General features: G+C 37.7%; 1 protein-coding gene across 1 annotated transcript in view; it reads left to right on the top strand.

Annotated features, from left to right (window-relative positions):
• The window catches only part of Galntl6 (polypeptide N-acetylgalactosaminyltransferase like 6), a 1,036,720-nt gene that overhangs the window by 667,432 nt on the left and 345,341 nt on the right, over positions 1-23,947 (top strand). The window lies entirely within an intron of this gene.

Genomic DNA, 23,947 nt, shown 5'->3' with positions numbered 1-23,947 from the left:
ACATCAGAGCACACCTGGGCACACACATACATCACACACATCAGAGCACACCTGGGCCCATACATACATCACACACATCAGAGCACACCTGGGCAAACACATACATGCATCACACTCACACACACACACACAACACTACTTAATGGAAAAGGCTTTAGAAGAATTACGGGCGATAGCACTGCATGTGAATCCTGTCTGTGCTATTTCCTAAACAGCTAATGTACATTTGTCGTCATTTGGGAAACTGAAGATGACATCAGAAAGCACTGTCTCATGATGAAACAGTGCAAAAAAACATGCCTGACATAAAAAGACTTCTTAAAATGATTAGTGAAGTATGAATTAGAAAGGGCATTTTTATTTTTTATGTGTCTTTTATATCATGTGTCTTGATCCTATTCCCCATCCCTTTGTAGCCCCTCACCATCCCTGCAGCCACCTCCAATAAAACAAAATTTAAGAGAAGAAAAGAAAAAAATACTTTAAAAAGGGAAAAATTAAAAATCTAATGGAAACTGTAGTGTGACACAGTGAGTCATGCAGTAAACTCTTTTATCCACACATCTTTACTTGCAAGTGTTCGTTGTCAAGAGTCATTGGTCTGGTTTGAGGCCTCCCGTTTCTACTGCACTATCTGTGCTAGGCCCTCACTGCTACTCTTCCTGGGTATCCTGTTGTTGTCCTATGTTGTGGCGATCTCGCAGCTTTGGGTCTGTGGGTCAGCTTCTTATCGTGCTCCAACAGGTCATGGATGGGGTGGATGTTGGCCAAGGCCAAGTCTTAACCCTGGGTCTGGGCCTGGGCAGCTATCGGATTGGTCTGCCAGATAAGAAATGGGGACCGTTCTCCCTTGTTTACAGCTTCGGCCAACTTCGGGACAGCTCACCAGCAACTTTGGGGCCTCTCACGCACGCCTGTGCTAATAGGGTTGCTTTTCTTGTTCTTAGGACAACAAGGCCAGTCCTCAACACTTGCCCCAGGCATTGAAGAGGGAGGGGGTGGGGGTGTGCTCAACCCTCCCCTGCCCATGCTGCCACAAAACAGATTGGTAATGGGAACAGGTCGCCCATGCTCACCACTCCGGGGGCTGGCCCACCCACTCCTGCGCTGACAGCTTTGGCAAGGAGCAGACTGAGCTCAATGGCGTTACTTCTAATTAAATAATGTATTCCATGTACATGATTTACAATATGTACTATTAATTAGTCAATAATAGACAATTTTGAAATATGTTTACATATTTTGCTAGCTTATCAAATTGGCAAGCATACAGGACAAATCACTAATTTCAAGAAATATTAAATTTCCTATTTCTAAATATAAAGTCACCATGTGTTTCACTTCGATTTGTATTAATGTATAATAATGTTCCTCTAACATGATAGGAAAACAGATCTCTTCCTTCTAATTATCAAGATCAATTGAGACATTATTTAAGTACTTAAACCTAGAAAGGGTATTACTTTAGAAATACATATTTTCATATAAATACCCTTAAATAAATTTTAATGACACTTAAAAATGAAAGAAATTGGTGTTTCTAGTTTCAAACAACTATTTGAATGTTAAAATGTTTTATTGCTATATGGTAACTTCTTGGGACATATGAAGCAAAGGCAAAATCCCCAGAATCTATCAGATTCTCCATAACCACCAAATAGACATCAGGGCCAAGACATTGAGTCTCAGAAAAGGTAAAAAAAAAACAGGCAACCCACAGAAAAATCAAACATTACAACTGTTCTTTTTCCCACTAGGAAGACTATTGCTAAGTATCAATGGAAAAACTACTGTTTATTCTCAAATCTAAATTCTGTTTCCTTTAAACTTAAAATTGATTCTAGAAGTTTACAACATCAAATATTTCCCTATATCCCTTGCTATGTTTTCTAAATAATTTTAAGTCATTTTTAAATGGATATCATAGCACATTGCTGTGTGTGGTTCTATTAACTGTGAATGATTCTGTGTGATGGTGTATTTCTCTCCCTCTTCCTTTCCCTTGCCCTCCCTCCCTCTCCCCCCTGGTTTTTTTTGGGGGGGGAGCAGGTTACTTCTCTAGGAATGAACAAAATGGGCCAATTTTCCCTTGTGTACTCCAGAGGAAGTGTTTACAGGCTCACAGAGGAATCAACTCTCCCCATAAGCCAAATAGCAACAGAGACCTGGGACTGTCTTCTCCGACACTTGTTAATGCATCTGTGCACAAAACAGGGATTTTGTTCAAAACATGCCTCAGCCCTGGCTGCTTTTTCTCCTCTACTTCAACTCCCTTGCTTCCGTTTTGTGACAAAGCAGTCGGCTCATGGGAAAATATTATGATCCAGCTGTCTGTTGCCAGCTTTCTAATAAGGTGATAAAACATCAGAATTGGCTAGCTTCCTGCCAAAAGCTTTTAAGCGAACTTTTGGTGGAAGGGCAGCAGGTGGCCACTTTAACAGGTGGAATTGTGGACGAATGGGAAAATCTGGGGACCCTCATGAGAGCGATTTGCAATTTCGTTTTCACCATTGTTATCTTTATTTGTCTGTGGCATATTCATTAGTGTGTGAAAAGTGTCGTGTCTAAGATATATCCTTTTGAAACCAGTTACCTCTTCATCCTTCAGAGTTGGGCTCCAGCTGGCCAGCAGTTCCTTTTGTAGTTCTTGTCCATAAATAACCCTCCTCCATCAATTTAACAAAGACAGAGCTCTCGATGAACTCTGTTCAGACTGAACATAGTATAATTTACTTTTCAATTTCACACCCAAAGATTCTGTAATGGGGGAATGTAGGCGGTTAAGTTTGCAGTCATACCAAATGGGTTTTTAATATTTAAAATCCATCTGTTTACTTACAAAGAGTAAATGCCTGGAAATGAGGCTTCTAAAATGCAAATGAAGAACTACAAGACTTATTTCTGCTTGGGAAAATTCAACACTTTTCTGACAAAAGGGAGTAATAATAGCTCCGGTAGAAGCCAATAACGTTATAAATGATATTTGATCCAATCACGCATGATATGTGCATTGGGAAATGGAGAGTCTCTTGTTTGTTATGACTGCATCATGAAATGCCTCATGAATTAGAGGAAAAGGAGGAGATTCAAATTAAGGAGGAACTTACAAACCGTCAGCTATTTGAATTTTAGGATGCTTCGACTTATAAGGTCAGCTAACAGAGTTAAGAAACTGAACACTGTTTCAGAATAATTCTCTTGCCATTCATGGGGTACCAGTTCAGGGGGGGGGCTTTTAATTAGAATTTAGCCTTATTTTATTCTTTCTTTGTTGCTTTTACATTTTGAGGAATTAATATTTAGTTTATTTTCAGACCATTTTTCCCTCTTTAGTTCATAATTCCAGTAAGTGTCACATAAGTGAAGAATAGACTACAAATTATTATTACAATAGATTAAAATCCTAATCTATAAATGAAATGTTGATTATGTTTTTTGATGATGAGCCTGTATTAAAGTTAGAATTCAAACAGCGGGAAATGTTTCCATTGGTAGATTTTCCCATGAACATTTAAGCATTATTAATTCACAGGTTTTGATTTAAGATTATTGTTTTATCTAGTTAATAGAAAAGGATTATAAAAATCTAACCCTGTTGGTTTAAATAATTCTCTTTTAGCTCTTGAAAACTGAATATACTATTTATACTAACACTATTTACTGTATTCCAAAATCCCAAATATGTACTAGCTAGTCCAATTGAAGTCTATTTTTCATGCATTAAAGATCAAGTAGACTTTCATGGGGTTGCCATAAAAGGTGTCTTGCTTATTGCGGATGAGGAACTCCACCATCTTCATCCATACCACTTGGCCTGGAAATGACACAAGATGCTTCACACTCCTATTCCCTTGGGGAGAAGTAGTCACCAGGCACTATGTAGCACTCTTATCAAGGGGTTTGGGAAACAGATCCTACAGGGATTACCAACTTCTAGAAAGTTGTTTTGCGCAAAGGAGAGCAGCTTCTGCGAAGGCCAATTAAGTTTCTGGGATGCATTGGGCGAAAGCCCTTCATTCTACATGTAAGGTCTCCATCTGCATGAATTCTCCTGAGGAGCAAACTTGTTTTCAGACTCCTGCATGTCATGCATGCTCTACTCAGGCCTGGTGTGAGCGGGAAATAGCAGCCTTGGTGAATCTCCACAAACTTCTCTGTAAATTCTTGGCACCTCAACTTGAGAGTTACTTTAGGAGAAATAATCCACTAAAGTATATTCATCTGCATGCAACAGATTAAAATGTAGCCTGAGATAATGTTCCGAAGCATCTTTCCGATAACCAGTCATGTGTAAGTTGCCATTTTAAGGATGGGTCTGGGAATCATAAACAAAGAGGATTTGCCTGCAGTTGTCAAGAGAATTCCTGTCTGGCTAGAGAGAGATATAAGGCACGTACAGACAATTAGAGTCTAAGGTTTCTCCTGAGAGCTTGAGACAAAAGGTGCGAGGAAGCACAATCATAGAGAGGGGAAAACAAACACCTTTTCTACTAGAGAAGGGTGTTTCAAGGACAAAGGATTATTTGAGTTTGTTCTTTGCATTTTACTTGACACGTGAGAACGCAGGGTGGGGAGGACTCCAGACAGAAGAGGAGTATGTTGGGAAGTCAAGCAGTTTAACCAAATTTAAGCAATCTTGTTTGGTTTGCATTTCTCTGTTTGCGGGCTAGTAGAAGTATGAGCAGCCTAGTGGGTGCACAGACTAATATTTAGCCTGAAAGATTTATCCAAAATATACCATTCAGGGTATCAAAAGCAACTCAAAGATTGAATTTCATTCTGAATATATTGGGAATGGTAGACGTTTTGGGCGCAAGAGAAAAACCTCAAAATGGGGTTTGAAGCCTTTATTTTTATTATTGTTCTTGGTTTTATTTTGCTTGTCTGTGTATCAGTCTGTCTGAGGAAGGGTCTCATTTCATAGGTTAAGCAGGTAGAGAACTCAGAATGTTTCTCAGGCTGCTCGGAACTCAAGGCAAGCCACCTGTCTCAGCCTCTAGAGTTCTGTGATTGTAGTCATGAGCAAACACATGCAGCTGGTTCCTTCTATTTTGAATCTCTCTCTCTCTCTCTCTCTCTCTCTCTCTCTCTCTCTCTCTCTCTCTCTCTCTCTCTCTGATGTTAGTTGGTTCGTTTCCATGCACACATTGCTTTCTTTGTCTAAAAGTTCTACCTTTTGCTTTGGGGAGCTTTTGGGTTCACTGTGGAATGTCGTTGTGGTCAGTCTGCAGGCTTCAGAAAGTCATCTCTACACAAGTGCCATCCCAGCATCTCTTTGCATTACAGAACTTAGTTCATTTTTTCTTTGTCCATTAATACTTTTTCTCCAAGTGGTAAAATGAAACATTTATTGGTTGCAATTATACTTTATTGTAAATGTAATATGTGCATGCTAAGAGACAAACTTATAGAATAAAAAATCCTCTTCACATAGGACATCCATTTGACATTGGAGTGTCCAGTCTTTGATGAAATCCTTTGTTCAGCGTATGCTTGGAATATATTCTATACACATTTCATAGACTTTTTTTCATCACTCTTGGTTTGGCTTCCATTCTTCCACAAGATTCAACCTTGTGAAATATTTCCTAAGCATGACCCCTATTAATAAATCCCATGTCTTTACAAGGCAGTTGCTTGCCCTCAACCCATCTGTAACTTTATTTTCTACTAAAACTCCTTCATATTGGAATATTAGATTCTGCCCTTGTCATGCTAACAGCAAATCTCTGTGTATGTGAATATATTAAGCCTGACAGTCATACCACATCAACTTTACCTTCATCATCAGCTGATGAGCCCCCAATTAACTTTATTTTATAAGTTTGACATTTTGCTATATCTTTATAATAAATACAAAATGGATAAACATAGATGTAATAGTCATTTTCCACTTTCTATAACAAAATACCTTGTTAAGTTACTCCCTAAAGAAGTTTATTGGCTGTGCTCTGGTGAGGACCTCTTGGCCATCAAATTCACAATGGCAACAACAAATGTGTAAGGGAAGCAATAACTCTTGAAACAAAGTTAACTGAGACAGAGTAACTTCACACCATTTATCCCAAGACTGAGTGTCCGGTTGACCTAATGACTCCTAACTGAGCTCCACATTCTAATGTCTTCCCTACATTCCATGTCAAGACACTGTCGACCAAGCCTCCAATCTGTAAACACTGAGATTGTACCCAATCCAAAGTGGTAGTTTGTTTCCTGTGGGTTCCCAAGAAATAAATGAATGACAAGTTTCTTCTGAATCACTTTTAATTTCTATGACCATTTTTTAATCTTGGGATTTGAAATATGAGTATCTTGAGTCTAATTGAATTCTAATTAAAATATTTCTCATTAAGCAGTTGCCTCTGGGTTATATGATAGGTGATGTTATTGGAATAAAAGACAACCTCACATACCACCTCCTGCACCCCATGAGCTGTTTATAGTCTAAAGTGTAGAGTAATTAAAATGTTTCTCTTTTTCTTGCCTCTTTGATCTTCATAATGGCCTGCTGACTATCTCACTAACTCTACTTAGATCATTTAAAAACATTTTACATATAATATGCAAAAGAACTTTATTTTTACTGCCTCTGCTTAAATCATTTATAGGTACCTCAAATATAATACGCGTGGAACTTTATTACTTTAATCCTCCTAATATTGTCATTTTATACCATTTAAACTTTTTTCAGCCTCATCATTTACTCAACCTGTCTTCTATTATTAAAAGCTTAATTTTCTCTTATCTGAGAGCATGCACATTTATAAATCCTTAGCCAATATTTTCTTTACCTGGGTATGTTCTTTGAGCCTACCAGATAACAAAGTGTACAAGCTATGTAATGGAATATTCATCTCATCATCTCATCAGTTATCTTGCCTCAATTGCAGGATAGCAAATATGAAAAGAGAAAAGTCATTTCTCCCTTGACCACTGTGTAGATGGCAGCTTTGACTATCAACATTATATAAACAGGCCTGAAACATAATACCTCGAGAATCTCTGGGTAGACATGAACTGCCACCTTCAAACACATTGATTACTCACTGATTTTATTGTTTTATGTTACCTTGTTTGGGACGGACACTTAGAGAAAAGGTGAAGAAGCATCATGCCAAGTGGATATCTGCCTCATAGGGACACCAAATGTGTAGCATCTCTGTCTTTCCTGTGAGAGGACAATTTAAGTATTCAATGTGAGAAATAAGATGTGCCAGCTTCTGTCAATAACCATTTCTTTATCTGTCTCTAGGTGTATTCAAACTCCTCTATGACACGTTGATATAATGTCTGTATAACTTTTATAATAAAACTTGCAAAAAGAATAAAAAAACTGCAAACATTTTCCTTTGACTCAAACTGCAGCTTTTCAGGTATAAAATAATAAATCAAAGCTGTACTTTTTATGTTTCTTAAAAGAATTTACTCACTATCTAAGTTCCAAAAAATACTACATTTCAGTTCCTTGTGTTTCCCATAGCCCTCCTCCATTTAACTTCTCAGATAGGAAGAACAACCTCTTAGATTTAAAAAAAAAAAGTTTTTTATTTAAAAACTATTTAAAATATGACTGTAAAAGAAACAAAGTATTATATTTGAATATCGCCCACTTTTAAGAATGTAGTTTAAATTCAGTTTAGTTACAGCACATTCTAAAGCATATCCACATTATGCATGACTTTAGAGAAATATTTTAGCTCAAGTTGTTATAATGAAATACTATAGACTATGCATTGTAGAAAATGATTTTAAGATGTGTTCTTTTTGTTTATGCTGCATTTTTTTTCAACACTGCAGCTCTTTGCCTGTCTAAAACACCTGATGGTGACTGAATGGCCAATAGCAAGGCAGGAGAAAGGATAGGAGGGGCTGGCAGGCAGAGAGGATAACTAGGAGAAATCTGGAGGGGGAAAAAAAGAACAAGAGAACAAAGGGAGGAGGATGCTAGGAGCCAGCCACCCAGTCACATGGCCTGTCACAGAGTAAGAGTGAAAGTAAGATGTACAGAAGTAAGAAAAGGAAAATCTCTGAAACAAAAAGTAGATGGGATAATTTAATGTAAGAGAAGCTGACTAGAAACAATCCAAGCTAAGGTTGGGGCATTCATAACTAAGAATAAAGCTCTGTGTCATAACTTGGCAGCTGGGTGGCAGCCCCACCCCCCGCAACAGAGTAAACAGCAAAACAACCAACAACGTTTTGACATTCCAACATGGGGCTAGAATAAAGGAAATTCAACAACAACTGAGTGCCCAAAAAATAACAGAATTAGTTTCTTTTATGTCTGGAGGGCTACAAAGTAGGAACCAGAATGCTGGGCTAGCTGGATTCTAGTAAGGCCCTCTGTCTGGGTTGCAATGAACCATGCTCTTGTGTCCTTCTTGTGACCTAAAGAACTCTTTAGGATTGTTCTCTTTTGTAATGAATGATGTTATTTCTACTCATGAGCTTTGTTATCTTCATGATTCAGTCTTCTTATAAGCTCTATCCAAAGGCCTTCACTTCAGGGAAGATTTTAACATATAAATTTGGGGTCTATAGCACTCAGCTCTTTACACTGAAGTAGATGCTTTCATACATCTTACTTGAGCTGAGATATTTCAGATACCCTTACCTTCCTTTTCTAGCTTTGATATTCTAACATCACAATAATGACATAATTAAGTATAAAAATAAAAGTCAGTGAACAAACCACCATTAATTAGTATTAAATGACAAACTTGAGATATACAATGTTCTAACATTGAAACAAATAATCAAACAAAATGGGAGAGCACCTAAGCATGGGAAGTCCATCTCTCCACCAGCTACATGGGTCCAGTTGAAGATCAAATGATTCCCCCATAGTAGAAAAAAATCAGTCTATCCAAGTGTTATGCAGTTTTTAAAGGATTATTATTATATTTAGAAAATAAGGATTATAATCTATAGTTATCACTTCCTAAATATTTTCTTGAATTCTTGAATCCATAATTCTGGATTATGTTATATAAGAGATATAAATATACTAAAAATCATTAAGAAGAATGTGAACAAAACTAAAAAAAAAACGGCATTGCTTCACAGGATACTCAGTTTCTTACCCTAGGAGAAAATCATGAATTATGTGGGACATATGGATTCAAACTTCTTTTGGAAGACTGGAATAATTAAGCTTGAATATTTTTCCAAATGTGACCTTAGGTGATCCTGTACGTAAAACATTATGTCACATTCCTCTGAAACTATACCAGGTCACATTCTTTGAAATCACCTCAGTTTTAAAACTGCAAGAACCCAATTCTAAGGCACTATCATTTAGGCTTCTTGTTCATACACAGGAATGTATAGTTTATAAATTGATTTCCATATGCTTGGAGGAAAGCAATAGATCACAAGGAAACTTCTATGCATTTATCTGAGTGAGAGCTTAGAATTTAAAAACACTGATAGCAACACTGAAATGGCCCTTTCATATGATTTAAGCACAAAAACTTGGGGGAAATGTGTAAATTATAAAGTAATCTTTTTAAACTTTAAGTAGAGTGTCCAAAACTTAAGCAGGTGATTTAACTGTTGTTTAATATTATATGGGAGATGTAGATTCTACATGTAGTTCCAGACTTGGTTAACATCCACAACTATGGCCCCATTAGTATACACTCTCACACCCTGGAATCAGCAAATTAAAGCAATTGCTGCCAAGTGACACCAGCCAGATAAGATACTAAGTCAGTTGTCTGCATGTCCCTGTTCTATATAAAATGCTTTCTTTTCATTTGGTTCTACAAATTACATGATTCTATACTTAATCGCTACAGTGAAATCGGGGATATTATACTCTCACTAATTAAAATGCTTGTTATCGCTACACTTGGATAAATCTGGGTAGTCTCTCTCTCTGTTTCTTCCTAACCATGAGAGAAATACTCTATGAAATACTCCAGGCTCAGCATCTTTTGTGCCATTAAATAATAGTTATTTCTGCTTTGTCAGAGATAGAAAAGAGCCTACATTGTTTTGCTTTGGGGAAAGCAATGTAGCAATTACAGTAACTGTGATAGTTTCAGATTTCCAAGGGGTGACATTGTAGTCAGGTAGAATTTGATAGTCTAAATAGGTTGGCATCTGCATCCCATAGAGACCTCGCAATGAGAAAAAGTCTACATTCAGCCAATTTTAATTTGCTGCCAATATAACATTTAAAAGGGATTTTTAAGGAGCCTTCGCTTACACTCAGAAAACATTGGCACCATCAATAAAATTGCTTCAGTTTGGATACATGAAAGAACACAAAATTTATCTCTCTGGTTACTCTCTGTGCTATTCTCCGAAACCTCAGGTAATCTGAGTCCTAGTTTTATTGCGGTTTCCATTTTTTTTCCTTTTATTTAAGGTGAGATATTTGGGTCAGGTTTCAATCGTGGATGTTGGAGGAAACTTTGCTGCCTCAGATAGTCTCACTCCACAGCATTTCCATCCATTGTCAAATAATTGGATCTGTCGTGACATTGCCACCTTTGATATTTAGGAACATAAGGCCGGTTCCCTGGCCTAATTGCATGAAAATATGATCTCTGACTACACACACATAAATTTAAAGAACATCAACAAGCTTCTTTTTTTATATATAGGCCATCTGTCTTTGTTATATGGTGGTATCTGGGAACACAGCAGAGCCTCAGATATATGGTGCAAACATACTGAGTATGGTGTTTTTCTTGGGAAACCCCTTGAAAGAAGCAATCTTTCTTCCTATGTAAGTTTGAGATAGATGACCTTAATATGTCTCCCGTAATTATTTTTGCTTCTTAAATGCCAAGTTGATCATATACAACCACAGGACATAATGAGGACCAGGGAGATAATTGCCATTAGAAATATGCTGTGAATCCTATCAGTGCATGCCAGGCTCTTGACGGTGCCCATAAATATCCACGAGCCAGTCAGAACCTTGTGCCAGGCAAGGATTTCCAACTGCAAGAACAGAAATTCAGTGATTAAACAGCAAACATTCCCCTCCCACCCACCTCACCAGCCATTCCTGCGCTCTCCAGATATTTCTTAAATTTGCATATATGATACATTTAGCTTTAAACAATATAAATTGATAATTAAAATCCATTTGAGAACAAATGAATGAGTAAGACCCTTTGCTCAGGAATTTTACAATTATTTCTCCTTGAGTCCGTACAATTGTATTAAAACTGCAAATTTGGTAGAGTTGTCTTTTTACAATAATACTGCTCATAAATCTTATTTATCCTACAACCTATAAAAAAGTTTTCACTCAGTAATTTATGCCATTCATTTGTCAAATGTGCAAACCGTTCCTGTTTTTAGAGATGTGCAGGAGATGGATGAGGTTATATAAGAAGACTGATTTAAAAAAAAAAGATATATACACACAGAATTTGAAGATATAAAAACCCTTGAACCGATTCCCGATTCATGTAGATGCTTAACCCTGTGCGTGCCCAGCATAAGTTCATACCAGTGCTAAAAGCCAGCTTGTTAATTGCCATGAATGTGTTTCTGTGTATGCTACCTGCAACTAAACATGCATTCTTCCCCTTACTACAATTCCTATAATTTGTCTAACTCATATATAATTAGAAGGTCTCCTTTGTCATCAAATATAACTGATTCAAAATGTAAAACTATAAAAACATAAAGGGTACTAGGAAGTGGCTCTCATATGCAAAATACAATTGTATGAATGACTTGGATTAAATTTCTAATGAAGTTTGAATTGTAGAAAATAACGCTATGATGATATATACCTGTGATGATTGTATAGTCACATATTAGTCTCATATTTTGTGATAGATAAAGACCGATTCTTAGTTATAATAACAAATATTAACACAGTTAAATGACAACAATCATTTACTACTCTATTATTTCTGTCTTATAAACGAGGGGTGCACCCACACACTGAGACAATGGGGATGTTCTATCGGGAACTCACCAAGGCCAGCTGGCCTGGGTCTGAAAAATCATGGGATAAAACCGGACTTGCTGAACATAGTGGACAATGAGGACTACTGAGAACTCAAGAACAATGGCAATGGGTTTTTGATCCTACTGCACGTACTGGCTTTGGGGGAGCCTAGGCAGTTTGGATGCTCACCTTACTAAACCTGGATGGAGGTGGGTGGTCCTTGGACTTCCCACAGGTCAGGGAACCCTGATTGCTCTTCTAGCTGATGAGGGAGGGAGACTTGATCGGGGGAGGGGGAGGGAAATGGGAGGCGGTGGCGGGGAGGAGGCAGAAATCCTTAATAAATAAATAAAATTTAAAAAAAATTAATTTTAAGCTACCATCTGACAACTACATATTGTAGCCACAAGAACAAACATTAATTCTTTTTTTCATCAATGCCATCACAGCATCAAGGCAGTAACTCTTACTTTCCTAATTACTAACATGGGTTGTAATGGATTTCTTTAGCATACAATGGGCCTCTAAAAGAAATCATCTCGTTTTCTTTTATTGGGAGAAATTTTCTGAGGAAAAGTTGTTGAGGATCAATATTTAAAAATGAAATGACAGAAAAGTATAAACAAGTGAATTTATAAATTCCAATTCTCTGCTGCTGTAATGGAGATTTTAAAAAAAATCAGACAAATGCATGGCTGTGTGAGTTTTTCTTAAGCAGCGAATTTTAAATGTTTGTATATTGTAGCATTATTTATGCTGATGCACATTGGTGTTGTAGCCATCACAGTATAACTAATTTTAGATTGACCTTAAAAGCACAGCAAACGTGGTCCCTGAGAAAAGGGGAAAATGTGTTAAGTCGCACCAACATCTTTGCTTTCTTCCTAGAGATTCACTTAGAACTACAATGTGTGACTTGGGGATTCAAAAAGAGCCCAGAATCTTAGCGAGCTGAAGATCAGAATGTCAACTTGTAGAGCTAATTTAGAAACGGGGCTTGGTGGTTTCTTATAAAATGAAATACAGAATCATTGTGTGACTTACCAATAGCCATAGTAGATATTCATTCAAAACATATGAAAACCTGTGCATATACAAACACTCATGCGCAGACATGTATAACATTGTTCATAGCAACTGCATGCTGGAAACAAACCAAACATCCATTAAAATGTGGAAATATAAACAAACTGTAGTGTTTTCACACAATGGATTGCAACTTGAAACTGAAAAGTGGAAGGCTGGTGATACTTGGAGCGATGTTGATGAATATAAAGATACAATACCATCAGGCTAGGCCAATTCAGTTATGTATGCCCTTGGATTCCATTTACATGAAATAACAGGTTAAAGACACAGGCCTGTCACTCAGGGTTTGACTTAGATTCAAGCAGACCAGACAGAAAATATTTTTGAGTTCCAGAAGATTCCATAAAGTAAGTCGTGATTGTTCTATAAGTTGGCCGCCCTCTACAGAATCCATGGGAACAGAGTGACAAATGAACAAATCCTCTGGTAACTTTCTCCACTTCCTAGGTCCTCCCTCACACCTCCTCACTCCCTCAGCATCCCCACGTGCTGTGTATTAGGGCCTGTGAGAGTTGTGTCTGAAAGGGGCATGTGAAGGTTTTTGGTCATTTCCTAATCGATGTGCTATGAAAACTATTTTGGTTGTGTCTGCAGTATGCTAGGTATTATAAGTGATGTGAAATTCCCTCAAAGGAAAGAAAATGTGTGCAGACTGTGTGTAAGGACTACACCAAATACTATGCAGGAATTAACCTTGGTAAGATTGGCGTGTTGGTAAGGAGAATTGAAAAACAGGCTAGAAACAAATTTCAGAAGACAGCTGGGATAGATGACTCAGCAAATGTCAGAAGGTACATCAGAGAATTACGGGACATGGATAATTGACTGCAAAGAGAACATAGATTATTATTATTATCGTCATCATCATCATCACCATTATCTCATATATTATATCCCGATTATTTTCCCTCCTTCTATTTCCCCTCAAATCCACCCCCTCCCCTCCTCAGAAGAGAGCAGACCTCCCAGGGACATCAACCAATTATAAGAAGCTCACAACATGTAACAAGATACAAGAAGACCAGGCACTTAATATCACATCGAGACTGGTCAAGGCAATCCAGTAGGATGAAAGGGGTCCCACAAACAGGCAAAAGAATCAGCAACGGCCCATGGTCCCATGTTAGTAGTTCCATAAGGACATCAAGCTACTCAGCCATAATATATATGCAGGAGACCTAGGTCAGACCCGTACAGACTCCCTAATCTCTGCACACCTCCCAAGAGTCCCTGTCAGTTAATTCTGTTGGCTGTATTCTCGTGGTGCCCCTGATCCATTTGGCTCCCATGATTCTTCTTCCTCTTCCTTAGCAGGACTCCCAGAATTCCTCCTAATGTTTGGCTGTGGGACTCTGTAGTTGTTGGATGAAGTCTCTATGGTCTTAATGATAACACTTCTACTAGGCTCCATTCCCAGAACACTCTGTAGGCAGAAAAACTGTAAGTTGAAGGTTTTGTGGCTGGGATGGTGTCCCAATACCTCCACTTGAGGCCTTGCCTGATTCAGAAGATGGCTGGTTCATTCTCTGTGCCCCATTTCTTGGAATCTTTGTGGAAATATTTTATAATTTTTGCTTTTACAATGATTGTACAGGCTGTTCAAGCAGAGAAGATTTCAATATGTATAAGTGGTGCTATAATAATTTTTTGCCTAAAACTTTATTTGTACATGCATATGTGTGCACACACACACACAAACATAAACAACCCACACACACATTGTCAACTAATATAGACAAAGTTAATACAAGTTTATAATTCCACATGTTTTTTGTTCAGTTAGCCTACACAGGCAGGACATAACTTCTCAGTGAGAGGCCACTGTAAGAATAGTTATTGACAAACCACATTTTTTCCAGCACATAATCACTGTTTAAAACAACCATGTCTTTTTTAACAATACTGAAATTGCTTAAAAACCCATCATAGAATTATTCAGAATTCTAACAAAATAAAAATTCAAATACAGAATGAGAAACCACTTCAAAACAAAATGATCTTCACCAAACCCTAACAATGGCAAGAAAGAGAACAAAATGGGTGGTGTTGTATTATTTCTCCTCCTACAGGCTGGTTACATCACACCTGTAAGTCTTTGTCATTTTACAGTGAGATTGTGCCTTTTAGCATTATCTGATTTCTGTACATCAATACTTGAGGCTACAGCACGTGGGTCCTCATGATTCACCTCTTTCTAATCAGTGTGCATGGTGAGGACATGCCTCCCTATTGTACAAATCAGTACAGTAACGGAGGGAAGAAGCACCTTCTCGTGCTGTACCAGCTAGCTTTCCTCTGTTTGACAGACAGAAAGCACATGGCACATACTGAAAACCTCATGATTCTGTCATTTCTAAAAGACATTTGAATAACAGACATCATAGATGGTCAAGATTAGTGCTTCCTTAGTACTGAAAACGAAGTCAAAATTCTTGCCCTACTGACTGATAATTTAGGAACATCATGCCATGACAAGAATATGCTCCCTGTCATTCTTCACACAGCACGAGAGGAAAGGTGAGTAAATTACTAAAGAGGTTGACTGGAGAAAGCACACCTTTATCTCAAAGTTCAAAGGGCTGTGGGATACAAACACACCAACGATAAGTTGTTTCAAGGCATGTTTATGCAAGCATACTCTATTTGTATGTGTACTCTATGCATATATTAGATTTGACAGAAAGAGGAAAAATGAGCACGCATTGGGAAAGAATTGCAAGCTTAACATGTAAAAAAATAATAATTAAAGTCTTCAAAAAGGAAGCATACTTGAAGGGATTAACTGAGCAAATTCCATAGTCTCAGAATAATTTAGGTACAATTGTGATGAACATTTTCCATAAGGAAGTAAAAGGGAAAATTTTGTATCTAAAATAATAATGTCAAGTGTCATTGAAATTGAAATTCCCTTTTTTTATTTATTTTTTGTTAGTCTCTAGATTTTTCAATTTAGAAATAACCAATTAAGATACCCTCCAAGTTGAAAAATAAGAACAATTTCCGAGAAAACGACCCATCAGCACTGCACAGCTCATATTTTTCTTATCTGCTGCACGTTCTATTTTAACAGTATCGTTTTCAAGTCTTTAAGATTTCTGAGTTCTTAAAAGCTTCAGAGGCCGTGTGAGTGAATAGCTGGGGTTGGCGAGAACTTTTAAAGTCGAAATGGCATTTCTACTTCAGAACGCGCACATTAATCTTCACTAGGAGTTTCTGAGACGCAAACAGGCTTAGCTTTTTCCGGAGTCCACAGAGTGGTGGCACCTCCATCTCTCTTTTCCAAATAGTTCTCTTCGGGAGACTCAGTGGCAGTGAGAAAGCGCCTCAGACACCCTATGCCTGTCAAGCAGGGACGTTGACATTTGGGGTAAACAAAATAGAAGGCTCCAAGGGTGAGTTCCAGAAAATTGGCTAAAAGCATTTTCTAAACGAAGTAAATTATATCAAGGCCCCTGGCAGACTGGACTTTGATGGTTGCTTTTCTGGTTTCCATACACAGTGAACACACTCAGATTTGTAAAATTTGCTATAAACCAAAAAAAAAAAATGCGTGTCTTTACCTCTTTAAGAAAGTTTTAAGTTGGCTTTCTGCTCTTACGATACCTGAAAAAATGAACTGAATGATAGGAAAGCTTGTTTTTTCCTTTTCTTAAAAACAGGTTTTTTTTTTCCACATATAATATATCCTGATTACGGTTTCTCTACTCCCCTCAGGACCTTAGCACCTCCCCAACCTAATCCCTTCCTGGGTCTTATTAGAAAAGTCTTCTAAGGATTAATATCATCTCGATCATATGAATATTTATAAAACAAAACAAGATGGCTTTTTTAAAAAGCCTGATATGACATTATGAGACAAAGACCCTCCAAAGATGCCATTGAGTTCGTTTTCCATATGTCATCTACTGCTGGGCCTTTAGAGTCATTTGTTTTCCCATAAGATTTTCCTGGATAAAACTGAATTTTAATCTGCAAGAGCTTATCAATTGGAGATTGTTTCCTGGTTAGAGATGGGTCATGTATCCACTTCTCTCATCTCTAGAACTCCATCTACTGCAGACACATGCCAGCCCTGGGCACCATGCCTCAATCTCTGTGAGTTCACATGTACAGAGATCCTGTGGATTTAGAGAATCCTTGCTTTCTTGGTGTTCTCCATTCCCTCTGGATCATACATTCTTTCTGCATCCGCATCTGAAGAGTTTCCTGAGTCCTGAGGGAAAAAATTTGATGGAAACATCCCTTTTAGACTCAGTGTTTGGAAGTCTCTGACTTACCGCAGAATGTCTGGATGTGGGTTTCTGTGTTTGTTCCCATCTATCGAGGAGGAAACAGCTCTGGTGATAGCTAAGTCATTGAAGCATGATATATAGCAAAACGTTATTAAGAGCCATTTTATTGCTGTTTTATTTTTTATTTTTAGAACAGTAATATTTAGTTTTACCTCAGGTCCCTGAGCTATCCCACCTCAGATTCTTAGTCACCCAAGCAGTGTTGAGCATATGCTCTATCTCACCGAGTGGGCTCTAAATCAAACCAGATATTGGTTGGTTACTCCCGTAAGTTCTCTGCCTCCATTGTACTCGCTTATCTTTCAGGTAGTAACCACTACAGATCAAAGCACCCCTGGCTATGTTGGTGTTTACATTTCTCTGTTGGTAGTGTGTAGAACTGCCCTAGAAGCTTAGGATGTAAACATTCTCTTGATTGCTTTTCAGATTTTCATGCAGTTAAGGTATCCTAAAGTGATAGTCATGACTAAAGTCTAATAGAATGTGAATGACAGCCCATGGGCTGCTTTAAGCCATTTCCAATGTTCTTGAACCTCCAAATAATCTTGTTTTATTTAAACATGACAAGAGATCCAAAGGTGTAAAATGAAAAGGGCAGTGACTGGTCTGGTCCAAACCCTGGCCTACCTACGGTATTAGCATCCAAGTCTCCATTCTGCCCGTCAATTCCCTTACATTCACAAAGTACAGTTTAATCCCATGTCTAATGCTACATGGAACACAGCTCTTAAAGTCAACAGGCAATCGCCATCTTCTGCATATTTCAGCTTAAGACGGATGAGGTACCTGCTTATCTAGGATTCATTAACCAGGGTAAGAAAGGGACACATAAAGTGGGGTCTGAAAGGTAGCAAAACAATAAAAAAATAAAATAAAAATTTTCCGTCAAGATAATGTTCATAAAAGAAAGAACTAAGACATATTAGTAAAACATGAAGGAGGATCATCATGCTTCGGACACAATGATAATGAGAGGCCTTCATGAAGCAGAGACTTGGAGAATGATAGGAGAGCATCCATGCAAAGAACACAGAGAGGGAGAAAGTGCTGCAGGTGATTAGAGAAGTTTGAAAGACAGCACGTTCTGTGAGACACCAGACTCCAGCTTTATGCTTGGTGTCATAGAAAGCTTTGGAAAGTAATTTTGAAGAAAGCACAGGACATAATCTAATTTACATTTAAATAAGATCACAGAAATAGAGGAAAAAGGAAAGACTGTGATTAATATTTTGACGAAATATGTTTTGTACTTTATAATACTGCTATGCTATTCTTCAGGTTAGGAGCATCATATTTTAGCATATTAAGTATGATGCAGAAAATGACATAATGTAGCCCTAGACATAAATAACTTTTTCCTGGGATCGTTATCCCTCCTATTATAGTCCACTGCACAGTAACTTGTAAGACTGAGCCCAAGTCTGAAACCCATTTTTCCCTAAAACAGGTTTGTTGGAATTTACTATTCTTAAGCAGGACTTCTTACAAATGATTTTGCTCCAATTGGAAAGAACATATATCTTCCAGGCATTAGTTTTGAATTGTAAATGAACATTCAATACTCTGAAGAAATCTGAATAACAAATCCCTTATAAAATTATCTATCTATCTATCTACTTACCTATCTATCATCTATCTTCTATCTATTTATCTACATCTACTGTTTGGAGAGGCTGCTCATTCATTTCTCAGCAGCCCAGATATGAAATAATCACTCAGAAACTCTATTAATTACAATGCTGCTTGGCCTATTAGCTTATGCATATTTCTAGCTAGCTCTTACATATTAAATTAACTTATTTCCATTGTTTTATATTTTAACACGAGGCTCGTGGTTTACTGGCAAGTTTCTGATGCATCTGTCTCCAGCAGTAGCTACATGGCTTCTCCTGTGTCTGCCTCCATTCTCCCAGCATTCAGTTTAGTTTTCCCACTAGCTCTATTCTGCAAAGCCACTGGCCAAAACAGCTTCATTCATTAACTAATGAAAGTAACACATAGACAGAAGGACTTCCCACAACTATCTACCTATCTACCCATTTACCTATCTGACTGTCTATCTACCTACTGAGTACAGAATGCAAGAGAAACCAGTGCTATGTGGACTACAGAGACTTTCAGTATACTCATTCTTTATGTGTCTATTCAATAACTATTTTCTGATACCTGCAATGTGCAGCGAGGCAGTTGAATAAGATCAGAAGTACATCAGAGACTTTCCAATCACCACCACTAGACTCTAATAATCTATACTTCTACTCTCTTACCTATATTTCACCTAGTAATTTTCATATAGAAATTGAATACAGAAAATGTTCATGGATTTGTTTCACTTGAGCTCTCTTATGGAAAAAATAATTATTATTCTTAAATGATATTGTATTGGTTTGAATAATGGTCCCCCATATGCTCATATGTATTAATACTTAGCCACTGGGGAATTGAACTCTTTGAAGGATTAGAAGGTATGGCTTTGTTGGAGGAGGTATGTCAGTGAGGGGTGAGCTTTGAGGTTTCAAGAAGCCAAATTGGGCCCAGTGTCTTGCTTTTTCTGCCTGGGGTTCAAGATATAACTCTCAACAACTTCTCTAGAGTCGTGTATGTCTGCTATGCTCCCCAACAGAATGACAATGAATTGAGCCTCTCGTAGGATTTTTATTGCTGTGAAGAGACACCATGACCATGAAAACTCTTATAAAGAAAACACTTAATTGGAGTGGTTCAGTCCGTTATCATCATGATGGGAGCTTAGTGTCATGCAGGCAGCTGTGGGCTGGAATTAAGAGTGCTTGCAGGCAACAGGAAGTCAACTGACACACCGGGCAATATCCTAAACCTCAAAGTCTGCCCCATACTTCCTCCAACAAGGTCATACCCACTCCAACAAAGCCACACCTCCTAATAGTGCCACTCCCTATAGGATTATGGGGCCAACTACATTCAAACAACCACACCCCTAAAACTTTAAACAAGCTCACAACTAAGTGCTTTCCTTTGTAAGAGTTTCTAGGGTCATGGTGTCTCTTCACAACCGTTATAAATGGTTTGCATGTTGTGTTAACTGTGTAAAAACATTTTCAAATTTTACAAAGGAATTTCAATTATAGTTATTCAGGACAAGTGAATTTACAGGAACTGCCTAGGCATTCTTGGGCTTTGAACCAGGAGGCAGACCCAAGAATCTTTATTACTGTAACAGTGACAGGCCGCTGCTAACCACGCAGGCTGCTCTTCGGGTTTGAGGGAAGCACTGCCAATGCTGCAAAGCTAATAAGCTAGGAGACGTGAATCAATGGGCACTGTCCTTGACTTTCTGCTTCTATTAGAATTCTGAAAGATCATTAGCTACCTCTGGGATATGTTTGATTAATGTGTTTGGTTAAACAAAAAAGTGAGGTCGCTCGTGAGTAGAACATTAAAACGAGAGAAGAAAAAAAAAAACGGAATACCATAGGGAATATGTGCTTTTTAAGCGTGGTCTGATCAGAAACACAATGCAATGTTACTGCAAGAAGTGACTTCACCACCTTGTTTAGGTGGCTCTAAGTCACAGGGCGTGTGGCATGTGGGATGTGGCCGAAATATCAGCACGCGTCCTGGAACCGTGTCCACCAAGGCATTACAAAGCCCCCAAACACACACTGATGATAAGTTACATAATGTTTTTTTCAAGATCACAGCAAGGCAAATTTCTTCTCTGACATTATAAAGCTGAGACACAGTTCTGCTCTCTGTTACAGCGCAGACCTCTTATTGTTCCGTTCTTTCACAAAACACTTAGCATCTTCTGCTGCTTTCAGCATTGCCTTTCCACCGCTGTGCTCCAGCACTCTCTTAGCAAAGTTTTCCTGGAAACGAAGTGGAGGCAATGCACTTACAGGAATGTCATACATTGTTTTATAAAAGCAGGGCCACGGATTTGGATTGTGTTGCGCTCGTTTACAGACCGTGTGTTTTCTTACACCCCTGAACACATGAAGCTAATTTTATAAACTGGGAGTTTTTTTTTTTTCTATCTTTCTCATTCCCCTCAAAATGCTGTCTTCTGCTTATTGCCCTGCTCTTTGCAATTAGCTTTATGATGTATGACCAGAACGTAGACACTGTACTGTGAGTCTGTAACTCTTACTTGTCTGCTGACAGTTATGAATCCCTTGACTAGTGTAGGAAGAAACAACTAATAACAGCTCAGTCTGATTTATGATCTATACTGCATGGCTATTTAAGCCCTTACATTCAGAGGAATTTCTGCAAATCTTTTCATTAGTTATAGGGAACTAACAGAAGCTGGATTTTTCAAAGGAATGCAGAGTCTGAGCAACATCCATTATCAATGCTTTAATACATCCACAGTGCCAAAGGCTGACAGCTGATACTTGCATTCATTTTAAAAAATTAATAAAGACATCTTAGGAGATATGTGGTTATAGTAACAGAGTTTGTGCATCAGAAAAGGTTTGAAATATGAAGTGTCTGAATTTGGAACTGAATATGGGTCAGACCTTAAATGTAAGAATTGCTCTCTGCTGCCACCCTCTGCCTGTAACTGGTAATCTCTACTTCTAGTTTTCTATGACAGGTCGGAGTCTTGGACATGTGCTTCATATGACAGAACCTAACAGACATCTTCAAGATTATTAGTGGGGTGGGCAGAGTTAATTCTGTTTGTCTTTACATGCAAGAGTAAACTTTTTTTTTAAGATTTAACTCTCCTAACCCTTTCCCTTATGAATATATTTATTTATAGAGATATATATCTACTATCTTTATATGGATATATATATATATATATATTTGTGTTTTGTATGTTATAAAATCTATTTATTCTCCTCTTACTTGGCTGTTGCTGACTCCCTCATGAAATTGCAGACCCAATTGTATTCTCCTTGAGCCTTGAATTATCCTCATTATGTACATATTTAAGTTTGTCTAATTTGTTCCACGATACTTTGGTAGGATAAAAGTAAAAGGTTTTTAATCAAATTAAATGTGGCTTTCATCAAGTACTAGATACAACAAGAACTTAACCTGTCATCTTTTTGCAAATATTTTCTTCTTTTCTGTTCTTAGAAAAAAAACTAGAAGTTATTAGAAAAAGCTAGAGAAAGAAGCAAAAGAAAGATCCCTGTTAGTTCTGTCAAATTTTATAATTTTTCTTGATCCAATTAAAATGCTAGTGTCCCATTTGATGGGTGTGGTTCTCAAAGCATGACATTTGTGTCTTCTAAGACAAGCATGGTGACCAAGGAAGTGTCCCATTGTAACTACACTAAGCTTATTCAGCCCTGGACTTTGATTAGTTTCTCTTTTTTTTAAAGGGTATGCATGTATGTATGTATGTTTGTATGTATGTATGTATGCATGTACGCATGCATGTATGCATTATGTATGTACATATGTATTATTTTGAGAAGGGCTGTGTGTGCTCAGTCATGAATGTGGATGTCCGAGTACAACCTACTTTACTTGATCCTCTCCTTCCAACAAGGTCTGGAATTCAAGCTCAGGTCATCGCGGTAGAAAGCACCTTACTAGCTGAGAGTTCCTCCTGACCCATGGATCTATTTTCATCAAAGTTTCTGCTCCTTGGGTATCCAATTCATTCTCCCATAAAAATCTACTTTCATTTCAGAACAAGGCATTTTTTTCTCTGAGAGTCCAGGATTTCAATAGACAGACTTCCTGAACTTATTCCCAGATAAAAACTAGCCCAGTCTTACAGAGTTCCTCAGTATCTTAGCTGAAGATAAAACAGGATTTCTCACTCTTTTTTCATAAGTATACATCTGAAAACAGCCAAATTTTCAATGAGGCTTTTGACATAAAAAGATAACAAATAGAGAGGTAGGTAGGACGGAAGATGGTACATACATATCTGCATACATACATACATACATATGTATGTATATATATATATATGTGTGTGTGTGTGTATGTACATAATTGTCAGAGCAGTGTGTATGTGTATTCATGTGTGCTTGTGTGTTTGTTGCATGACATGGCAATTTGGGATAGATTGTGTGTATATATGGGTTTGGTTCTTGATGAAAAGATAGGACAGGGTGGTTGTCATTAAAAACTATATGATCTTTTGTAGTAATGGCTTTGGGAATAAAAGGAACATGCTATTGAGCTACATAAATTAAATCTTCAATCAGGATAACAGTCATATAAGTCCTTGATTTCACAGAGATACTGTCCTGAGAATAATTATATAGAAAATATCCCAAAGAAAAAAACAAATAAATAAGGCCCTGAAAGTGATTGAAAACTGCAGGAGGCTAGCTGAATATTGAGGAATCATTTAATAACAAATAATTACGCACATCCAAAGTGCCAGAAAAAGAGTAATTTTCTCTTCAGATAGCTAGCCCTACAGCTACTGTAATGTAGATATCGACACTGCCTGAATCAATTGTTCCCAAATGCAACTTCAGGATAAATTATTAATTCCTCCATCTGGATCGCTACTCTTCCTCCACTTCACCCTCTCCATAAATTCCCTTAAAAAAGGCATGTGCAAAGAGAATAATTCCAAGCATATGCAGATCTTTCATCATTATCAGGCTTTTGTATCGAATCTTATTGGATTGTCTCAGTAGATTAAACATCCCTAATTCTGCTCTTCTTCTTCTTCTTCTTC

Source organism: Microtus ochrogaster, unplaced genomic scaffold (assembly GCF_000317375.1).
Source record: "Microtus ochrogaster isolate Prairie Vole_2 unplaced genomic scaffold, MicOch1.0 UNK28, whole genome shotgun sequence".
NCBI lineage: Eukaryota > Metazoa > Chordata > Mammalia > Rodentia > Cricetidae > Microtus > Microtus ochrogaster.
Note: the sequence above shows the minus strand (reverse complement) of the source record. Positions and strands in the feature narration are given on the sequence as shown.